Raw genomic sequence first — 18,290 nt, 5'->3', positions numbered from 1 at the left:
GAGAGCTTTTGATAAAGGGTGATACATAAATTGAATAAATGATGGTGGTGATGATGATGGATTATTCACTGGATGTCCTTGAGTTCTAAGCATTACAAAACGGGGGGGGGGATTTTTCTCTGCCCACATTCTGTTTGCTAATACTTCCATGGGAAAAATATACCATGCATATTTTTATACACCTCTATCATATCCCATTTCAGTTGCCTTCTCAAAGAAATAGTAGTGTGCTCCCATCTGAAAGCTTTGTTCTGCAGTTGTGTCCAAAGCGCTAACATTTCCTAAAAACTGGAGAAACAACTGCACTGCAAGACACCAACAGGAAAAAGATATGAATGCAACCGTGGTGGGGAAAGATGTCAAATGATTTCTCAGGAATTGTTCCATGGGTGAATAGTAGGCGAGTGGTGAAGAATTTCCATGCTTTCTAAGCCTCATGTGAAGGGGAAACATACACACCTGTTGATGTTGAGGACTTTGCATCTAAGCTATTGCATTACTGCCGTGCAGCTGGCGCTCTTGTCACCCGCTAAATGCAATAACGTTATCACTTCTTATCTCTTCACTAATACTTCCATGGGAAAAAGCAATTCAGTCTAGAGAAAAGAGCATGGCCAAATTGCCTTAAAAGCCTTGGGCATGGCTTCATATTGATTATTGCCAGCAGAACTTCAAAAAGCTTTACCAAGTTAATACATTCACATAATTCCTTTGCAATGGACAAGCTGTTTCAAAGCTGATGAATCACATTAATGGCACGGTAACAATACGCAGCAATTCAAGAGACTGTTGAAGACAGGAAAGTTCCCTAATCATACTTAATGCACAGCATTAATATCCCAGGATCATATTCCAGGGGATTGTTACTCATATAAAATGAAAAGGAGCCTTGTTTCTCAGCCATAGCCATAAAAAGTGGCTGCTGAAACCCCACATGGCATTTCAGCCCCGACTACTTCACAGCTGGCAGCCTACAACTGGCACCATCATTGCTAATCAGACTTTTTGCTAACCAATAATGTACAGCAGCAGCAGCCTTGCCAAAGAATATTGTATCCCTGATCACCAGTGCAAAGCAGGGGACAGGAAAGGCATGCAGACATACGCAGAGAATCATCCGTTTATCTGATGCAGACCCCATCACAAGGCTGGGCAAGGGACCTTGAATTAGGAATCTCTTTCAGTTTAGAGAATACTTTTATTCTGCCATCTGAAGCAAGAGAGATTGGGGGAAAGAGAGAGAACATAGGAATGGCAGAAGGAAGATATTCAACAATCAGTGACAAAATATCCCCAACCCTGGAGAAAGGAGAAGCACCCCATATTGCCCAGGCAGTATTCCAGCCACTCACAGCATGTTCAGAATCTGGTAATTCAAGGCAGAATGTGACAGTGAGAATTTCTTATTTATTTGTAGAAACAAATGAACAGCCATGACCCAAGTTCCCTACAAGGAACTAATTTGTTTGGGGGCAAGGGAACTATGGATCCTAGGTATTTTGCTTCAAAACTATGTAATGAGGCATAATGCCAAGGCCCCAAATTAGCACCCGGCACTTCCAGTCCCTTCACTTCCAGAACGTATACAGGAGGAAACTAGCAGTCAACTCACTAAAATGGGAAAGTAACAGCTGGATTTACTTAATAAGCTGAGGCAGGGAGAGGGGGGAGAAAGGGAAACAACTCTGGTAAAATACAATTTAAGGCAAGTATTTAACCTTAATCCAAAAAGGAGGGATGAATCTCAATAAAATTCAGACTCCCAGACGGTGAAGCTGCTGCTGGATAAATGCTACCAGGTTAGGTGGTTTCATTTTTCTCCTGCTCTCTTAGGCTCTGGATGATTCTTTTTGCTAATTCTCTCTGTCGCCTCATCCGCCCTCTTTTCCTCTTTCAAATGTTCAAGCCTCCTTCTCTGAGTCTCTTCAACTCCCATTTCTTAGAATCTCCTCACCATCTCCTAAACCACCTGCTACACAAAGTACCTTTTAAAGGGCAACCTACCGCAAGAGAATGGGCCTTCCACAATAGACCATTACACAATTGTAGCCTCTGCTTTTGTACAACACATACACAGAAAAACACAATTTCTTGCTGCAGACCCTAAGAGCAAAGTACCCTTTTTTCATAGCTTTCCTAGAAATAAGGAGCGGGGGGAGCAAACAACACAGAACTAAAGAAAATAAGGAAAATCAATTGAAACCTTCAATATGCTGCTTCATAACATCTGGAACAAGATAGTTGGTGCACAGCATAGGCCTTGACATGCCCAAGAAAGGATTATTCACCAGCCATTTAGAATTGGGTAATTAGGGATGTATATTAATTACTGAGGGATTTCCTGGAAGCTGCTATATATTGCCAGGAGTCTTGAATCTTGGGGAAGCTATGGGTGAAAGAGCTCTGGGTCAGAACCTAAGGCAATGGTTACAGAATTTTCCCAGGTGCCTATCTAGATGAAGCAATGTGGGCAGATGTAAGCTATAAGCTTGAGAGATAGGAGGTTACTCTAAGTACCTAATGCCACTTGGGAGAAAGCTTTTCCACCTTTTTTTTCAACACTTGGATGAATGTTCCTTTCACGGGGTAACGTATACCAGATAGTACAGCTGGTATTAAAACAGTTTTCTCTCCCCCCCACCCCCCAAGATACATTAGGAAAGCAGTCCCTAAATACATCTGTTTGCTTGAATCATCCTAAAAGGCAAATTTTATTACTCAAGAGTGACAGATATACCATTTCTGTTTACTCCATGTATGTGCATGTATCCACTCTTTCCAATGAATGATCAATTTTGCTTCATTCTAACTACAAAGCGTGTCAGACGATGTATTTATCAATAGCCAGAAAACAGGGTTTGGGGCATAATTCTCTCACAATTGCTCAAGCGATGTATACAATTGCTGAAGCAATTACTTCCTTCACTGTATGTTCTACTTTCAGTTCCCAATATTAAGCTTTGATTTTCATTCCTATTAGATTTATGACACCAGCTCTATGGATTCTGGTGTTCTAAGCATACCTAGGACAGGTTCTTCATATTAACACTTTTCAAACCTATTGTCAACAAAGGTCAGAAGCAAAAGGACATGCAGCTATAGTTCTGCCCAATCCGACTAGCTCAGCTGCAAATGGAATGTAAAAGGAATGTGTAGGCATCCAACCTGGGCTTTGTGGCCCAATATGCTGTCACTGTGGAGCATGGAGGAACAAGTGCCCTCTTTAAGTAAGCAATCAATCATTTTATTTGAATGCCACCTGTCCAAAATTAAAACCATGCTCAAGGCAGCTTACAACTTATAAAAACTTACACAGCTACAAACATACCAAAAGTAGTCCTAAACAATAAACAAAACATCAGAAAGCAGGCAACAAAATTTAATATTGACCTCAGATATTTTGGGTTAGTTGTATTTATTAGGTTTTATATATTTTGGGAACCTTGCAAGCCCCTTTGATTTATTTATAATGAAGAGCAAGGCAACATTTTTAAAGTCTACCAGTTGTGAGTACTGATCTAGAAGTGCTACTTGTTCGGGATTAAATAATACAGAGTACAAGGGTATGCAGCAGATGAGATAAAGGAAACAGTGTGCAGTATCAGGAGCTCAGCCACTAAATGGTTTTACCATCCCATCGCTATTCAATGGCCTGCAAGAGGGAGCAGAACAGAACTTGTATGCAGAACAGACACCACACTTTGGGAGCTATTATTTTGATTGCAATATGAAAGAGTCCAAGCTTTAGATGCCCTTGACATATAATTGAAATCCTAGCCCAAACAAACAGGCATGGTGAGCAGCAGCCGCCTTGTTCTAAGTGAAACCACTTGACGCAAGTACATTTTTCACACATCACTTTCCTTGACGAAGCCCTCGCTTAACTTCCAAGCGAAAGCAAATTGTATCCCTGTGCTCATGCTTTGTTCAGGTTCGGGAAGAGCGACTCACCTGGTCGGCTGTTTTGACTAATATGCACCTACTGGCAATCAAACAGGGAGGTTTATGTAAATTGAAAGAGTTGGTTGTTATAAGAACATAAGAAAAGCCTGCTGGATCTGGTCAATGGCTCATCTAGCCCAGCACCCTGTTCTCACAGTGGCCAACCAGATGCATGTGGGAAACCAGCAAGCAGGATTTGAGCACATGAACACTCTCCCCTCCTGTGGTTTCCACCAACTGGCATTCAGAAGCATTGCTGGAGGCAGAGCACAGCCATCAAGGCTTAGAGCCATGGATAGCCCTCTCCATCATGAATTTGTCTAATCCCCTTTTAAATCCATCTAGTCAATGACTAATAAATGTGGGCATGTGGGCTGGTAAAATGATGTTTATGGACTAACATGCAAGCCTGCTTTCTTTTGCATCTTTGTCCGAGAACGTTGGCTTTAGACTATGTCTTTCAGTCCAACAAATTTCAGTGCTTCCCATCAAAAGAAGAGCAATTCATGTACTAAGCATCTTTTAATAAGCTGACCCACAGCTTGAGTGCTCCTACAGAACAACAGTGGCCTGATACACCTCTAGAGAGGTGATGTACTATGTACTCACTGATTCTGAGAATCTAATGAAATACCAAAAGGGATAGAATGCATTTGTTATTGCTCCGCAGAGAAATACATTTGAATGCAGTTGTACTAGGTTTTTTTAAAAGTAATGTTAACTACAGAGAGAAAAAGCTTGGCACAATGGATATCCTTTAAAAAGGGGGGGAGAGAGACTTTAGGTTTGTGGGTTCTATCTTCTTTCTTTCTTTCTTTCTTTTAGCATACCACCCTTTATCTGTAGATCTCAGGGCAGTTCACAACCTATTTTATTAAAACTAAAAGTCCACCAGCCTGAGCCAGGTGAACAAAACATTGGCTGGGAAAGGCAACACACTCATAGAATGAAGGAACAAGACTGAGCTCACAGTCCTGGTTTCCCCCTCCCAAAATCTCATCTCAGCAGCCTAATTTAGAAGAGAGGGAAGCCTTTTGCTATTGTCAAGAATCAGAACCCTTCAAATTGCTTCCAATCACCCAGAGATCTACCAGAAGCACTTCTGCTCACACCCACCATAAACGACACCAATACTACAATTATTCCCTCCCAAGTCTTCTAGAAACAATAGCTAAAGGAGCTGTCAGAAAAGGTATGGCCATACACTAAGTGGAAGAATAGAAGCATCCCCACCCCATTCACCCCCTCTTTTCTTCCCAAACTTATACTGCATGCAACACTAATGTCTCACAACAAATGAAACTGATCTGTAGAAAAAGCAATCTTTAATAAAAAATATTTTTTTAAAAAAAAGAAAAGTTATGGTGACCTCCCTTCTATAAGAGGGGTTCTGAGTGGGACTGGCCTGCAGCAGCAGGGGTCAGGAGCAGAGACTGCACAGTAAGAGCTCTCAAAACAAACTTGCTGGACCCCAAATAAAGCCAAGACCCAGTACCTTGGTTTTCAAATAGCTTAGTTCTCGAACGTTTTGGCTCCCGGACGCCACAAACCCAGAAGTGACTGTTCCGGTTTGCGAACTATTTTTGGAAGCCAAATGTCCAACGGGGCTTCCGTTGCTTCCGATTGGCTGCAGGAGCTTCCTGCAACCAATTAGAAGCTGTGCTTCGGTTTTCGAACGTTTTGGAAGTCAAACGGACTTCCAGAACGGATTCCATTCGACTTCCAAGTTACAACTGTATAGGCAATATATTTTATTTGTATGTATTTATTGTTACATTGCGACCCCACCTTTCCTCCAAGAATCTCAAGATGGCATACATGGTTCTCCATCCTCTCCACTGTTATCCTCACAACAACCCTGGGAGTTAGGCTGGACTGAGAGACTGGGACAACGTCACCCAGTGAGTTTAATGGCTGAGTGAGAATCTGAATGCTGGTCTCCCAGGTCTGAATCCAGTTCTCTAACCACTACAGCTCTCTCACTGCACCTCTCAAGGGGAGATGTGTTTTAAAAAACCAAAAAACAACAACCAAAAAACCCATGGCTGGCTGCCCATCTGTTCACCCAGTAGGAATTAGAAAATATAAAAAGTGAAATGTGTATTTGCAGCCTTCCTAACGTGTAAGACAGGGCTCAGGTGTGAGCATGAACAGCACTCAGGATCAACGTTTCCCTTTCTTTACCCGTGCAGTTTGTGTGGGTGAACCCCGGAGAGCCCCAAGCCGTTTATTCCCCTGAGACCTTGCTCCATCACTACCAGAAGCAGAGAGCTTAGTCTAAATCAGAGTTATATTCTCTACCAATCGCCAAGAAGTCTCCTTGCGAGGAGAGCTAGACTCATCGGCTCCTGGGAAAAGGGCTCATGTCAAGCAATTGCTCAACCTAGAAAACGTACGGCAAATGTCAAAACACATCATCCTTCGCCTTTCCACCCCCACAAAACAAAAGAATAATCATTCATCTGAACACACATACCAGAAAAACCCACACGCAACTCATTACAGGGTCACCAGCAATTCAGGACTCTCACAGTGGGACACCCACTTCGTGTGTGTGTGTGTGTGTGTCACTATATTAAGCTCAAAATTCAATGATAAACTGGTGCTAATGAGATATTTTAACAGAAGGGCCAGGGAGTGGATTCCAGTGAAATATGGTTCAATTTTAATAAAGACTCTTAAAATAGCTTTGCAGTTTTGAAGCTGGCGGCTCGTCCTCCTACACAACGCATTATCCAAAGGGGTTGCCCATTATTAACTCCAGCAGACTGGAGTACTAACTCTTAAATGCATGTCCTTCTTGTCAACACTGCAGCAGGAGCTGGGTTATTTGGGGGTAAGATTAGCTACTCCCAGGCAGTTTTCTGGACCCCTGAATTTGTTGCTTCCTCGCCTATTTCTCTTACTGCTCCTCAGCAAAGTTTTTTCCTTTCTCTAGCTAGTTCTCCCAGTAGCTATGCTCATCTCTCCTTTAAAGGAGAAGCAATGGCCACGGAGAGAGGGTGACAGCATAGCCATCAACGATTAGCTTTTCCTGTTCTTCCATACTTCATCTCATGCTACTTTGTTCCATTTTGGACCATAATTCGGCGGCATAGCATCTGCCTTGTACACAGAAGACGATCCCACATAGGGCTGGGAATGTCCCCAGACAACTCCTGCCAGTCAGTGTAAACCAGGGGTAGCCAATGGGATGCCCTCCAGACACTGTTGGACTACAATTCCCATCAGCCCCAGCCAGCATAACCAATGGTGATGGATGATGGGAGTTTTAGTCCAACATCTGAAGGGCACCAGGCTGGCTGTCCTTGGTGTAGGCAATGCCAAGTTAGACAGACCAATGGGTCTGACTCCGTATAAGGCAGCTTCTTATGTTCCTACATAGCTCAGTTGGTGAGAGCATGGTGCTGATAACACCAAGGTTGCAGGTTCAATTCCCATGTGGGACAGCTGCATATTCCTGCATTGCAGGGGGTTGGACTAGATGATCCTCAGGATCCCTTCCAACTCTACAATTCTATCATTCTACATTGCTTCATGCAGCTTTTTCTGTTATTTCAGTATTGGACTGATGCAGAAAGGTGGAAGCCCATCACCACAACTAGTGGCCCAGCGAGAAATACATGCGGAAATAGGTAAGGAAAACCCAACTGTTTTCCAGTGACTCGCTTGCTGCCAGTCCTCCTATTTCCTCTCTCTCTCTCTCATATCAAATAACTGAATGACTACTGCAAACTTTAATTGGTTTAATCAGTGGATTAATCAGCTAAAGCTTTAAGATCAATTTTAATCAGTGAGGGCAACCTTTAATTGCTAGGGCTGAGAGTTAAAGACACACTTTTTGAGGCTATTTTGATTCTGGTGTGTTACTGTAACATAGGAAATGAAACAAATATTAAAAGACAAGTCTTTCCTTCAAATTGCGATCAGTAGATTTTGTTTATTAAACAGTAAGTTGTTTCACAGTTCCTTTAGTATCCCAAAAAGAGATATTTGATATGTTCTAGAGGTGTAGCTCCATCAATTTGTTGCAGCAAAGACTAACACACTGCTTGTGGACCGAAGTGTACTTTGTGAGATGCACAAACTGTGAGATCCTTGGCTGGCGTATTTTATACAAAACACAGGAGCCAGTATGGTATAGTGCAGGAGTGAGGAGCCTCTGGCCTGTGGGCCAATGCTGGCCCACCAGGAGGTCCAAGTTGGCCTGAAAAGCCTTTCCCCTCCCCCCAACCATGATCTCCTGCGGGGCAGAGTTCAGTCCAGCTGGGTGCTGCTTCGCCCCTGTGTTCCTTGCAGGGAACATGCTGCTGAAGTAGAGTCCACTCCCCACAAGCACAAATCATCATGATGCCAGATGACTGGCAGGTGGGTAGCCCCACCCACCCGTCAAAGTTGACCTGTGGGGGTGGAGGGAGATAAACATAGGGCCCACAGGGCCAAAAAGGTTCCCATTGCAGTATAGCGGCTGGACCCATACTGCAGAGAGTCTGGTTCAAACTCCTACTCAGCAACAGAGGGCACTGGGTGACCTTGGGCCTATCACTGCCTCTCATACTAACCTACCACACAATTTTGTTGTGAGGGGAAAGGAAGAGCAACGTAGGCTGCCTTGACTTCTTGTAAGGAAAATGTTAGTAAGGCGTAAAGACAGAGGCATCAGGCAGGGAGAACATTTCATGAAGCAAGATTATAGGGCCCAACCCAACAGATAAGTGAAACGCGTGATCTTTTTGAGAGGGCAGCTGCTTGCCCCATCAGCCTCCCCCGCCCCAACTGCCAATGTACAAGTGGCCACATACCAGGCTGGGCTACAAATTCATCCCACATGAGAAAAGGTCCTACAAGCATACAGCTGTGCATACAGAGAGCACCTCCACATGGGGGGGGAGTGTCCTCTGGATTACTCAGAATCCGCCCCCCATGTGGAATTCTACATGCATCATGCATTCATTGGTACATGTGTGCATATATCCATGTATGCTGAATGTGCACATGGCCAGAAGGAGCATAGCTCTGGGGTACATAACTGGTAGGAGGCAAAGCCAGTCCAAGCCTCCCTATGGAGACCTCACGCTTTCTTCAGATGCATGTGGGGATATATTTGAACCCCGTCCCTGAAACAGAAGATCAAATCAGAGTAAGCAGCCTAGTCCTAATTGGTAATGAATGGGCAATGCAACACAAATAGTGTACACTGACACCTAAAAAGGTGTTCGAAGTGAGTTAGTCTAATGGGTAATGGCTAAGTATGATCATTTGCAGATTTTACAATAATTCCAGTTTCATGCTAGAGAATCTCTTTGAAACTTTCTTTTTTAGGTATGGCAGCTTTCAAGTCTGCTAGAGAATGCCCAAGGGGATTGGAACATTTCCCCACTATTATCAAAGTGTTGGCATCTTTAATGACTGGTTTGTTTAACTTATTCTCTTTGCACTGAGGCAGTCTGGCTTGTCCCCTTGAAACAGCAAACGGGCAAACTGATGAGCAAGACTGATTATTTATTGATTGATTGTATTTATTAAAACACCTCTTAAAATTATTTCTCTGTTATGTGAGGGTACCACAGAGGCAGGAAAAGTCAAGGTCTCAAAATGCTATTGTTTTATTATTTTTTAAGCCTGAGAGATCAACATTGGCCTTGCACCAAAAGGAAAATATGGGTGCCAGGCAAGCTTCCCTAAAGAGGTAATTTTATGGAACAGGTTGGGAAACATCTGGCTATCCAGATGTTGCTGAGCTACAACTCCCATCATACCTGGCCATTCTTACTGCAGCTGATTAGAGTTGTAGTTCAGCAAAGTCTGGAGGGCAAACTGTTCCGCACGCCTGCCATATATTACCAGTTTAGAAAATGTGGTATGGCTTATGTTGTTGGCTCCTGTGCTTATGCCATAATACATTTGTTAGCCTTTAAGATAGTACCAAACTATTTTGTCTTTGAGATACTGAGTTTTGCATAAAATACATATTTAATACATCAAATTAATGACTGGCCTGTTTAAAAAAGATAATATTCATCAAATAAAAGCTATTTGATCAAAAGCTCTCAGTTTAATATGACTAAGTCTATGGGTGCCATATATGTTACGTGCCACGGCATTCTCATCTTACTTTTAAATGAAGTTTGTGGCTCTTGGGGCTATCAATAAAAGCTGAAGAGACAATCTGAAATGTAACAAGATCAGACACCCGTTCTTAGGATGCTGAATTGCCATAACACAAAGGACAGCTTGCTCAAATGTAGCTACAAAACAGTGCGCTAGGAGAAGTAAACCCAATCTGCACGTGCAGCTTTCCTAACTTAGGATTGCTATCTGTGACATTATCAAATACTGCAATTCCCAGTACTGACTCTCCCCACCCCTTCAATCCTCTGTGAACACAGCCCTTAAATCAGTCGCAGAAGAACAAGCTCTCTGTCCTGTTCACAAGCGGGATTAGGTGAGGAACCAATATTGTGGAATGCCCTCTCAGTGGAGACCTGCTGGGCTCCCTCTCTGCCTGTCTTTCAGTGGTTAGGAAGTGCTTTATAAACATTCAACCTAATTCTTAATGCATGATCTTCTATTCAAAGAGTTTTAAACCTGCTATAAGCTAGAGATTTGAGTTTTTAATAACTGCTCTCTTCTGAATGTTTTCCACTGTTGTCATTTTTACTGCTTACAGCGGATTTAGTGTTTTAATTTTGTTTATTCTTGCCTTAATGTATTTTTATCCTTTTTACCGTAAGCCACTTTAATTGTTCCTACAGAAAAGCAGGATGTAAATAATAAGCAAAAACGAAAATAAACTAAACTGAAAGGCTTTGTGCGGTGCTTTTATTCCACACTGGACTAAAGGTCTTATTGGAACAGCACTGAAATTTTGAAACTTCTCGGGTTGGTGCCATACCACAGGTCAGAACTGTGGCCTGGCATGGCAGTCACTGTATCTCAGTTTTGTTGGCACAGCAAGCTATTTGGATCGGGCCATTAGAAACCAAAAATGGAAATGAAAAGACCATTTTCAGGGCATTATCTACTCATCGGCAAGTCTACTCAGAAGAAGCAAGTCACACTGCGTTCACTGAGCTTATTTCCAGGTTGAACTGGAGCCCATAGGTGGTATTCAAGTAAGTAGTTCTGTCAGCGCAAGGATTTATATTTGTGCCACAGAACCTCCCCTGGGGAGAGTCCTGAGGGCCAGAGAGAGAGACCTGGGGGCCATATTTGGTCCACAGCCTTAGGTTTCCCACCTCAGTCTGCACTGACTGGCCACAGCCTTTAGGGTTACAGACAAGGGTCTTTCCCAGTCCTGCCGCGAGGTGCCAGGGGTTGAACCTCAGACCTTCTGTGCATGAAGATGCTCTACTACTGAGCTGCAGCTCTTCCCCACCAGGGCAGTGTGATCAAACCACTTAGTCCCAAAGCTGCAAAAGCAAGGACCTTTACACTGCCAATCAATGTATATGGTACTGAATGAGAAAGGCAGTGGTTTGACTCAGTATAACATAGGTTTGTATGTAAGAGATAAATTAAAGTACTGGTGAGGCACACAACGCTGCCCTCTTACAGGACTTTACATCCTTTAAACCAGTCTCCCCTGCTCTTGCGTCCTCTTGTTTTGGACTACAGTTCTCATTAGTCAACATGGCCAATGCCTAGTGATGACTGATGCCAAGGTTCAATGTATCTGGAGAGTACCAGGTTGAGGAAGGATGGTGTAAGTTAAGCAAACTCTATCTAAATTACAGAGCTCTCTCCACATCCCATAAATATTCTCCATTTCATTTTTAAAGCTGCTCAACATATAAGGCTATGTAGAATCACATATAAGAAAGTTAATAGTAACTATTACTCACTCTTCTAGGTGTTTGACAGTTGCCTTCCACAAAAGTTGATTCGTACATACCAATTATTTTCTGAATCACTCAATTGAAAATTGCTCTACGCAGCATTTATGAAGTGAAGATTGCCCATCATAACGGTGACAGAGAATAAGTTAAGTTGTAATTTTTTTACTTTTTTTACTGGACCCATGAATTCTGATATTTTGCAAGATTTCAACCCTTTTCCTGAATAGCAAAACAGATTCATGGCAAAAAAGGGGGGCAGATTTATTACCTAGCCAACTGGTTAGGCTGCCCTGTGAGCAGATTATGGTGTTGGCCACATGAAGTTCACTTCAATTTGCATCGCTGTGAGCTTGCTCAACATTTGCAATAAGTCACTAGTTTAATATGGCAAGCCCAGAAGGATGTGCTGCCACTGGGGCAATTTAATAGCTTCCAAGGAACTACTTGCTAACACATACTGGCCCTTCATTTGGCAAATCAGAGGTTGCTATGCCTTGCTTGAAGAAAACAAACAGGAATCGGCTCTCGATGAGCTCTTCACAAACAATGCAAGGGGCCACAGCATGGTGGTAGGACACCTGCTTTGCATGAAGAAGGTCTCAGGTTCAATCCCAAGCTTCTCAGATACGGCTGGGAGAGACCCATGTCTGAAGCAGCAGCTGCTAATCAATGCAGTGCATACATTACAGTCATACCTTGGAAGTCAAACAGAATCCGTTCTGGAAGTTCGTTCGACTTCCGAAACATTCGGAAAACAAGGCACGACTTCCAATTGGTTTCCGATTGCGCAGGCACGCTGGAAACAATAGCGGAAGCTGCGCCAGACATTTGGCTTCCAAAAAAAGTTCGGAAACCGGAACACTCACTTCCAGTTTTCAATACACTGGATACAATCATAGCATGCCATGGACTTAAACCAAGAACACTGTGTTGTGAGGCTGGGACACAGCCTACAGAACTACTAAGGATTGTGTGTGTTTAGGCCTCAGATACCTCTTCTCGTGTGGGAGAATAGAAGTGTGCAACATCAGCTTCTGCAGTTGGTGGACAGGATGATACCTCTGCATTGGCCAGGTCTGCTTCTACATACCAGAAGCCTTGCTTTCTGCCTTTGCCTATTCAAAGGGTAGTATGTCCTGCTTGCCACACTTCAAGTTCCACTTTCTCCAACTCCACCCACTAATCTCATGGAAAATATGCCCTCTGGGTCTAGATTGCAATATTGCCACCCACAACCCACCTTGTCCCAACAGCACATTAATTGTCTTCTACCTAATCCTTTACAGCAGAGAAGTTCTCTGTCCCATTCTGTTGTGGCTACACGGTCACCCTCTTACAATTTACTTAGGACATTATACCTAGGGCGCAATGCAGTAAATATTCCCACAATTCCCTCTTTCTCTATCTTTCTAGATTGGGGTTTTCCAAAGTTGGGTCTCCAGTTGTTGTTGGACTACAACTCCCATCATCCCCTAGCAGGACCAGTGGTCAGGAATGATGGGAACTGTAGTCCAAAAACAGCTGGAGACCCAACTTTGGGAAACCCCGATCTACATCAATAATAATGCAGTCATTATTATTACTACTATAATACTAATATATTTAAATAGCACATTTTCTAGCTCAGTGAACAACAGCCCTGTATCATGCACCAGTATTATTATAACACAGACAGCACACTGAGCCTGAAATGTAGCTTAGTTGTCTACTATGTTCATAGCAGAGGTGAGATGTGAACTGGGACTGTCCTAGCCCACAGCTGATTCTTAATCAATATGCTATTCTAGTTCTCAGCTGGAGTGTATGCAAAACTATGATGAATAAACCTAATCTTATTTTTAAAATTATTTTTATTTAAAGAAAAGATCAATATAGACTTCCGGGTTGGCGCCTCCGGCAATGGCGGAGCTCCTCCGATCGGGAGGAACTTGCTCCGTGAAAAGCAGGGTCTGACCGCCACGGTGAAGGCAGAGACCCATTGAAATCACAAGCGGGAGAAGCTTGTGAACCTGGGATTCAGCTGGCACCTTTTGCGCCTCCCCTACTCGCGGGGAAACCCGGTTTCGGGGATCAGGAGCGACGTGGGGTGAGTGGCGCGGTGCTTAGAATTGACTGCTTCTTTCACGGAGGGAAGCCGTACTGCTGTTGCCGGAGAGCGCTGACTTTTTCCTGTGGACAATTGGATTTTAAACAACTACCCGTGAGTAGAACGGAAAATTGGATTTTTAAATACCTTAATTAGGCACCGAAACGGGGAAGGTCTTAAACAGGAAGTCCGCCTTCCCCTTTTGTAAATAGATTGAAGCAAAGACGTTATAAGCTAAAGTCTTTGAAACTTTTGGCAAAGGATTAAATTTTCATCTGTTAAAACTACAAAAACCCCCTTGGAAGCAGGAGAAGAGGGGGGAAATTTTGAACTTAGTGAGCCTGCAGGAGAGAGTGAAAAACCAAATTACCACTGCTCCGAACCTGCAAAGGGCTGCCAGAAAGAGTGAAGTTTTGGGAGAGTTCATTGACTGTGAACAAAACATTTTTGACAGCTAGTTAAATGAGAGAAAGATACTGTTTCCATTGTCCTCTTCTGCGTTTAAAAAGGAGGAAAAGTAACTGGAAATTGAAACTATTTTTATGGCTTGAATTGTGTCTGAAAGGATTGATACAAGTGGAGACTGTTTCCCTCTAGAGGGAGTTTTTGAAACTGTCACAGGAGTGCAACTGGGGAATCACCAGCTGCAAGATAAGTAATTGTGAAAACCAGAGATTGACCTTGGACCACTCAAAATGTTGACAGGAGAAGCCATTGTGACGGTATTATGCAAGATAAGCTACTCACTGGAACAGCTTCATAAGAAGACGGATGACATGTCTTTTAAAATTGACAACTTGGATCAAAAAGTGACTAATTGGAGTCAAAAAGTGAGCACCAACACAGAAATAATTCAGGACTTGGTACAAGAATCTACTTTGGCAGGACAAATTGTGGAGGAGAAAGAGAAAGCTGTGGTTGTTGAGCCTAAAGTAATACAAGCGGGATCCTCAGTCTTACAGAAGCAAATTGAAGATTATAAGTTGAGGCCTTCTATGATTGAATCTAGAAAAAGCCAGATTTTGAGGATTGGATCCCGGCTTGGACGGAAGAAGGAAAGTTGGAAAGATCCCTCTATGCAGGGATTAACTGACTTTTGGGACATGGACTTGGGTCTGGAGGAGATTGGAGTTATGGGGGCCTTGGGATTTCGAGGAATTTTGAAACATGTCATGAAACATCTTATAGACCTCAGCTTCAACCATGGAAATTGGGCTGACCTGCCTGGAAGGAATAAAAGCATCGTTAGGTTGGAGTCTTCCCGAGATCTGCTCTTTGGCATTAAAGAATATGAAGAAGACCTGCAGAAGGGACCTGGAAAAGAGTTAAGAGCCTCGGACATAAGATCTCCAGGTTGATGGACTATATGGTATTGACGGAAAGGACTGGCAGAATCCGAAACCAGGGAGAGGAGATGGTGGAAGAAGATTAGAGAATTTAAAGTTTATATATAGAAATACTGTAAAATTAATGAATGATAGAAAAATGGTGGAAAGAAATTTTATGGCCTTAGCAGAAATGTTATAAGGAGTTACGCATATATACCGGTAAGTATTTTAGTTTTAATGATAAAAAATATGTCAAGATATTTATAATATGACAGAAAATAGAGAAAGATGGAAAGGATTTGCTGAAACAATTAATAGAAGTGAAATACAAAAAGGGAGGTGAGAGGAAGTCGAGGAAACAAGGGAATGAAAGATAGAGTATGGAAAAGGTGTGATGTATGTTTTTAAATGGTTATTGTTTTGTTTTGTTTAGGGTTAAGGTGGGTTAGGGTTATGTTTAGTTTAGTTTAATGTGTTAAGGTTGTGTTTTGTACTGTTTATATATTGTATTGTATTGTTTTTGTTTTCTTGCTTTGTTTTTTCTCTTTTCTCTTTTCTTTTTTTTTCCTTTTTTGTAAACTTTAAAAGCAATAAATATTATTTTTTTTAAAAAAAAAAGATCAATATAAATAAAATATTAGTAAAACTAGAAAAACTCTAGGAACCTCATCAGAAGAATCGTGAACATGAAATAATTTTCAGAGCTTGAAACCATACTATGCTAAATGATAGGGCTACTTTTCTTATTTTGATACCATCCATTTAAATCTGATTAAGTGGGAGGGATGGGGGAGAATGAGGAGCTTTTAGTTCAGCATCTTCCGCTTCACAAACATGTCTTGCAAAGGCTGGCATTTAAAACTAATTTTGCCAGTGTCTGGTTCCTGATGTTGCAAACCCCATCAGAATACAAACACCAAAGCCTCTCATTTGAGAGCACAGCATGTGGCTTAAGAAAGGGATGCCTTGGGCAGACAAATTTCAGCATGATAAAATGGACCTGCCAGTGAAACATGCTGCATAACATACAGTTGTATGGCCAACAGTTCTCATCAGATGACCCTTTACATTCTATTGCCTACCTAGTCAAAACTATTTCTGCACTTTGCAAGAATAACTAAACACAGATATATGTACCAGCTATGGTGAGGGGTAACCTGGCAAGTCCATCACCAACTCTCCTTTTTATTTGAAATAAACAAGCATTAGAAAGAAAATGGCAGGGCTGGAGATATTGCCTATTAACCTAGAGCTGAGAAAGTTATCACACTGTCTAATTAGTTGTAGTAGCAGAGAAAGCTCACAGAATCTCCTTCCCAGGACCTTATTGATTACTTGTTCCCTATCTCCTAAGTTTTTAGGTAAAAGGTTTAGTGATCCCATCTTCAAATTGTGCAGAAATTAGCATCATTTGTAAGAAGTGAAACACGGTAGCAAAAACATCCAGATCTAAACAAGACTTAATCATAAGTCCACCACTAACTTAACCATAAGTCCAGCACTACAGGTAAATGACATCAGTATTTTTCAGACAAAAACTAATGCTGTTTCTCCTCCTTTCTTCTGTCCTTAAAGCTGGCAGCTACTGCCAGGTCCATCTCTAGCAATGCTGTATATTCCATCCAGCAAGCTATATTACACAGGAAGGTTCAGAAAATCAAAATTCCTTCAATGGCGTGACATATAGGAAGGAAGCACAGGGAAGGGGTTTGAGAAGAGGAATGAGGGGTGGTTTTGCTGCAAACCTACACCACAAGCAAAACAAGGGGCTCCATTCCAGTCACTGCCTCCTTTCCTACATAGCCTCCTGGATGGCTGGCTAGTTGGCAGGCAAGACTGTAGACAAAAACAGCGCACCCTGAAGGGGGGGCAAAATCAGGTGGTCCATCAGAACAAAAGAACCACAAACCAGAAGCCACCTGGCTCCTTGCATGACACAACAACACACAGCCACCTTCCCACTCACCCACCCACCCACCCGCCACAGCCACCACCCCGACCCCAATCGCCTCCACCCCCACACCTCTGGGCAGCCTGTATTTTTGCTGCTTTCAGAGGTCCCACGCTCTTCTCGCCCACCCTCTCCTTTAAAAAAATAAATAATGATGAATATAATAGAGGAAATGAAAATAAAGCCACACGAAATCTCTTGCCGAGCGAGAAGCAGCCCTGCTCCATCGCGAGAGGAAAAACAAACAAATAAAATACCTCAACATTCACAAGCAGCCGGAGCATCTGATCTGACATGGAGGGGAGATGGGCAGGATTTTATAGGCACCAACATCAGCCCTGGCGAGGTTCTCCCGCCCATACACAGAGATCCTGCATCCTCCTCCCGCGGGGAAGGGAGAATCATACCGCCAGGAGGGAATGCAATTGAAGGAGGGGGGGAGAGAGAAGAAGAAAGAAAAGAGAGAGATCCAGCGTCCACATAGCAGCTAATAGGGTGGGTGGATGCAGTTAAAATAAAATGGGACACACACACACACAGGCCAATTCCTTACCTCCGTCCAGGGCGCAGCAGACTAAACAGGCAGCGCCGGCGGCAGCCACTAGAGCTCGTCCTGTGTGGCTTCCGCCCCGCCAGCCCCGTCTGCCTGCCGTTGCTCCTCCCCAACCAGCCCGGAGTCCAGAGTCTGTCTGTGTCTCTGTCTCTCGGTCCTCCTGCTGCTGCTGCTGCTGCTGGGCCTGACTCCCCTTTCACGTGACGCAGCCACATGACCCAACATGTTACTTGCTTCTCTCTCGTTCTCTCGCCGCCCCCTCCCCACCCGCAACTCCGCCTCGGCCCCCTCCTCCTCCTCCTCCTCCTCCTCTTCTCCGTGTCGGGGTCTCTCGCTCGGTGTCACGCGAGGAGGGCCAAAGGCGAGCCGCGCCTCTGAGCACGTGCAGAGCGCTTTTGCCCCTCCGCGCGGCGGGGCGTCGCAGCCGAGCCTGTCCACCCCGCTATACGGGAGCGGAGGCAGTCGCTCCGGGTCAAAGGATGCGGCTTTCAGGCCTCGGCCTGGTGCTGCCTCAATGCGATTCCTTTATTTTCATCGCGAAAGGAAGATTCCGTTATTGTTTTATCATTTGCCACTGCGTTTTTTGAACGTT

At 43.4% G+C, this 18,290-nt stretch overlaps 1 protein-coding gene across 3 annotated transcripts in view; it reads right to left on the bottom strand.

The window, feature by feature from the left end:
• TULP4 (TUB like protein 4) overlaps nt 1–17,945 on the bottom strand; it is a 96,560-nt gene extending 78,615 nt beyond the window's left edge. For 2 of the 3 annotated variants that reach the window (XR_014546157.1, XM_083605791.1), the window contains exon 1: nt 17,699–17,945. The gene's annotated coding sequence lies outside the window, so the exon portion shown is untranslated. Of the gene's footprint in view, nt 1–17,402; nt 17,579–17,698 lie in introns of those variants that run through there. The other variant, XM_083605793.1, reaches the window with a different exon arrangement.
• Between the last annotated feature and the right edge of the window lie 345 nt (nt 17,946–18,290).

This window comes from Podarcis filfolensis (genome assembly GCF_964270895.1).
Source record: "Podarcis filfolensis genome assembly, chromosome: 3".
NCBI classification, from domain to species: domain Eukaryota; kingdom Metazoa; phylum Chordata; class Lepidosauria; order Squamata; family Lacertidae; genus Podarcis; species Podarcis filfolensis.
Note: the sequence above shows the minus strand (reverse complement) of the source record. Positions and strands in the feature narration are given on the sequence as shown.